The sequence below is a fragment of the Delphinapterus leucas genome, chromosome 19, assembly GCF_059928025.1.
Source record: "Delphinapterus leucas isolate spDelLeu-1000000601 "Yukka" chromosome 19, BTC_Dleu_Yukka2, whole genome shotgun sequence".
In the NCBI taxonomy this organism is placed as follows: domain Eukaryota; kingdom Metazoa; phylum Chordata; class Mammalia; order Artiodactyla; family Monodontidae; genus Delphinapterus; species Delphinapterus leucas.
Window position 1 is genome coordinate 10,294,442 of NC_143147.1, and position 5,581 is coordinate 10,300,022.

Sequence of the window (5,581 nt, forward strand, 5' to 3'; positions counted from 1 at the left end):
GCACTGCAGCCGAAAACAGAGGATAATTTGACAAACGATACTTCAGCACCTATTCTGTGCTGGACTCTGCCTGGGAATACAAAGACACATAAAACTTCTAGGAGAGCTACATATATAGATAACCATTATGTACAAGGAAGTGCTGTGATAGAAAGTACAAGCTATCAGGGTAAAGAGAGGGGAATGTTGAATTAGGAACAGTGAGGGTCACTAACAGCTGTTGAGAGATTAAACACGGGTGCATTTGGAAGAACTGTTTCTTAGGACTAAAAAAATATGGTGAGGCAGGTGAAAGCTTATCTTTGGACTCCAGCTTTTCAATCTGTACCCTTATATTCAGGACTCTTTGGGGGCTAATGGCAGAAAACGAACTCAGTTTCGCGTAAGCTAAAAAAAGGAGTGCATGCGTTGGCGTCACAAAAAGTGCAAGATGCAGATTTCAAGCACCGGGTCTGAGGTCTCTAGTGTTAGGGCTTGGTCTCTCTTCTTGCTGGCTTTTTCACGGAGATCCTTCACATATGGTGATAAGGGGACCACCGCACTGGTGACTCAGGGCTATGGTCTACCTTCTCAACAACCTTAGTGAAAGGGTACCTCTTCCCCCACAGTCACACGGAAGTTCTGGAATGGTGTTTCTTTGGTTGGCTTGGTTTAAATGCCCACCACACCTGTGCTAATCACTGTGGCCAGGGAGACGGGCACCTCTCATGGTCTTGCTCCTGGGTCCACCCAAACCACGGGGGCAGAGTGCGCGGAGGGGTGTTCCTTATGGCAGACTGAAGTGTGCTTACAGGAGGCCGGTGGATGGACGGCAGGCAGACCCAGCAGGTGCCCACGGTTCCTTTTCAGCCCTGATTCTACTCGAAGTTTCCCTCCACTTTCCCTGAGGACCTCAGGATAGGATTGACATATTTAGCAAAATACAGGCCATCTAGGTAAATTTGAATTTCTAATAAGTAACAAATAATTTTTCGGTGTATGTCCCAAGGTTGTTGTTTATCTGAAACTTAAGTATAACTGGGTGGGCATCTTACCTTTCATCTGGAATCATGCCTTAGCACTTCTCAGAAAAAAACATTGAAACACTGAAGTATAAGAAGTTCTTAATAGCTTAAAATACTACTTAATGTGAGTTTTTGTTGCTGTTGTTTTTTGTTAGACAAGATTTGAACTGGCCTTGGTTCAACTGAAGCAGTGGTTATCAACTTTGCCTGCACACCGGAATCTTCCAAGGAGTTTTAAAAATACTTAAAACAAAAAATACTGGGTCCCACCTTATATGTACTGAATCAGAATATCTGAGCTGGGGGCTTAGAATGTTTCAAGCCTCCCTCGGAGACTTCCGTGTATGGCCAGGATTGAAAAGCATGGAGCAAAAGCGTTAATTCTTTTATTTATTTTTTAATTTATTAATTTATTTTTAAATTTGTATTGGGAGTATAGTTGATTTACAATGTTGTGTTAGTTTCTGCTGTACAGCAAAGGGAATTAGTTATACATATATCAACTCTGTTTTCAGATTCTTTCCCCATACGGGTCATTACAGAGTATTGAGTAGAGTTCCCTGTGCTCTACAGTAGGTCCTTACTAGTTATCTATTTCATATATAGTAGTGTGTATATGTCAGCGTCAGCATTAATTCTTTGAAGATAATTTCTGCATTAGAAAACAGAGAAAAAGGGGTCTGGATGCTGTTCCCAGTTTTTCTACACTAGTAGGCAATCATCCACTCTGCCTACTACAAGATGATTTCTGGTTCACAGAGCACACTGACAAGTTTGATAAAAAGTCACCCTCGTAATGATTTCTCCAACGTCAGGTGGCAAATGCAGCCGGAGTGTAATTTTTACAAATGAGTGCTGATGGAGACTCCTTCCTGAAAGGACAAAGAATGTGGGAAAGATGGTGACATGGTCATTTAGCTGACATTTAGTAAAGGAATCTTTTATTTTCTGCAAGCGTTAGCTATGCAGTTTCAACACTTACTGCTAAGCCTTTTAATCATGGGAGATTCGCAAGTTGGGCCTTAGTAGAAGCATCTTCGGTGGACACGAGGATGGGCAGTTTTGGGGTGGTTACCCTGTATTCACTGTGTATCCCCCTTTCTGCTTCTCTGCTCCCTACATCTCTTGTAGCATGTTGGGTCGTGTGACTGTGGCATTGGCCTTAAGTACATTCATATGTACATATATATATATATATATATATATATGTATTTCTCTAGTTATACACGGTGCATCCCAAATTGTAGTTTAGAGATGAATTGTATCAGATGAATTGTATCAGAGTCACTTGGAAAGCTTAATGAACACACACACACACACACACGCACACCCTTACACCCTTTCATCCCATCCCCAGTCACTTGACACAGCTGGTTTAGGGTAGAGTACAGAACATTTTCTATAGGTGATCGAAAATACCGCCCCAAGTGATTCTACTGCACATTCATCTTGGAGAACCACTAGGCTAATTTTTAATGTCCTCGACCTACATGGGGTGAGGTCGATGATAATGCAAGTGACCATTTATTGAGTGTATACGATGCTTGAAGCACTATGAGAGGATCCCAACAACATACATCATCTCCTTTCGTCCTCCGTGTGCCCAACGAGTTTTTATTCCCACTTTACAAATGGAAAAATGGAGGAAATGTCAGGATCACCTTGTGCATGGCAGAGCTGGGACTTGCATCCAGATCTTGATGTGTCTCCAGTGCCTGGGCCATCATGCTTGACATTTTATTGTCCTTATGGCTACGGGGCTGGCATGTAGGGCCTGAGGGCATCAGGTCAGGTGTCTGAAGGCTCTATTCCTGGATGGGCTGTCCAGCTACTTTTGCTCCTAGGCTCTCCTGTTTGATCACACATCTTACTGGGCAGAGCAGACTGGAAGCCACGTGAAGAAAGGTTTGATGTCTTGCTATGATTCCTAGAACCAATCCCAATGACCTGTCCTCTGGAGGTGGTTATTCAGTACTCCTTACTGACTGTGAGGCCGGGGGTCCCTGACATATGAGGAGATTGAGAGGATTGGAGTGTGTCTCCCTGGGGACTTCACCTCGTTGGGTAAAAGACAGTGCTCTTTTTTTTTTTTTTAAACCTTTGAGCAAAGTATTTATTGAAACTAGACTAAACAATCCCACAGTTAGTTAGGATCTTAGAGGTCATTTGACCAGACTCTCCACCTGATGTATGATACCAAGGAACAATTTCAGATTGTTTAGAGCCTTATAATAGCTAATTAACTTCTGTGTAGGATTCCATATTTATCCTTTGGTTCAAGGTTGTTTGACTTTGTGGTCGAAGTTTGCTGTATCTGCAGTATTTTTTTTCCTTTTTGATCTATCAAGAACCAATGGAGGTATGTAAAAACTTGCAGACATATAAATATTCCTACTTGTGATTTGAGACAGTGCTTCTTGTACCATTACCTCTGAGCTCTTCCACTGGCTCAGTTCCCTCTGAAATGACGAAGTACCTTACTGATAATTCATCAGAAGAGTGAGGCACCGTCGCATATGAAGAACAAGTTAAGATGAGACAATAAACAAGACCCTTTTGCAAGGAGAAAACTTTGATCTGTCAACTGAGCTTCCCATGTCCTTCCGTATAAACACCCAATAAGCCTCGAGAGGCTTAGTAAACAGAATGGTGTGAGGTTGGGATGTTTCCAGAGTGGGAAAAAAAAATTATTCTGAAATCTCCAGAGAGTTCATGATTTTTGCAACTGGGGCTTTCTGCACTGTTGTGTATGCTATTAGCACAGCTCTGTTTCAATACTGTAATAGTTTTATAATGTGCCTCCAGCTGCTTGCTACCCCAAGTGGCTGGTTATTTAAAACAGATCTTTGGTAAATATGATATTTTTTTCTCACATTCCCCGTTTCTTCCTGCTGATTGCTCATGCTAAGAGGCCATGAGGGCCTGCTCTCCTCTCCTCTCACATTCTCGAGCTAGATAAGGGGTGAAGACATATGAATGCACAGGAGAGAGGTGGGTCACAGAGATGTTCTCAGGAACTCAGTAGCAGAGGCATCCATACGTGTTGAGGATGCAGTGGTGCAGGGGTCGATGATCAGCCCTTGAGCTGTTAACACTGAGGCCACTGTTTTCGATTCCGCCTCGGATGGTGGCAACCCGGAAGCCAGTACCTCTCATCAGCGGGCAGTGAGAATGATTTACTGGTGCCCTTGCACTTCCCAGGGGGGCTGTTCTCTTGGCTTGGTGGGCTGTCAAGATTTATCTTGCAGACGTCGTCTAGTCAGTCTCTGAGCTGAGTGAGTCAGTGGAAACCCAACTAATTTTTCTGTCATTGGCATCACAAATCTGCAGCTTCAAGGGATCTTACAGATTATCTTGCCCTGTGGTTCTTACTGTGGGCTTCAGGGAGATCTTGGGTCGGCAGAAGTCCTTCAATGCAAAGTGAGGGGTCAGAGAGGAGGGAGGACTCCCGGCTTCTTGCTATGCTTCAAACAGAACTGCTGCCCTTTCCTGTCTTTTCTATTTAGGTTCTGTGTAAAGTTTTGTGCAATCCAATAGGGAATATTTATTTTGGTTTCTTGGCTTGGATAGTATATATTATCCTTTCCCAATAGCAGCCAGTTTCCTTTTGAGGAATTACCTCTCCCACACTATTTCTAGTCTTGGTAGGACTATACATCCAGAAGTCTATTCTGCAGTGGGAGATAAAAGGGGTCTCAGAGTCTCCTTCTCCCAGATCTGCCTGCTTTCTGACCTGTGCAACCAGTGAAAAGGCCACCTACCCTAGGTGTGGCCAATCACCTGCTAGAACTGTGCATAATGAACAGGAATGCAAAGGCCAGTGAAACGGCTGGGATGCATCTATGCCAGCATCATTGCCCTAGTTTGCTCTGTTATATGTCTACTTCTTCAGTTGCTGCTGCCAAGCCCCTTGCAGTGCTTTGGTTCCCCATCATTTCTTGAACCTGGATCTCCAGCTTTCAAATCAATTCCATGACATCTGATATCCTAATTAATTACTTTTTTTATAATCAAAATACCTTCACTTATACAAAAACTTTTATTTGATAGAGAAAAAAAAAATGAGGCCAAGACCAGGTCTGTACCTCATTTAGAAGTCTCCTGGCACTAAATTAGAATTCAGACTAGCACCTGAGTCCAGCTTTCTGACTAAGCTCTTTCTCCTGCTCAAGTGCCTACGGTAAACGGACAGGCAGCACAAATGAGTTCTTGATCCCATTTTTCTTAAATTACGCGGCCTTCCCAATCCTTTATTTCCCTGGTTTGATTGGAAATGGGTCACAGAAAAATATTTCTTTACTATGAAATAATAATGTGAAGACGATAACAATTGGCAACTGACATTTTGCTTCAATATTAGGCATACAAGAGGGAGTTGTGGAGATTGTGGAAAACTAGGGAATACTCTCTCTATAAAAGTAATTGGCCTCTATTCAGCTCTAGTTTGTTACCGCCCTGGAATAGTCTGGCCACCACCTTGCCAGAAATAACTATTTATTTAAAAGACACGTGGAAATCTGAATTTTTTAATGTAAAATGTTCTGATCTTTTTAGTGGTGGCTCAAATTGTTTAAAAG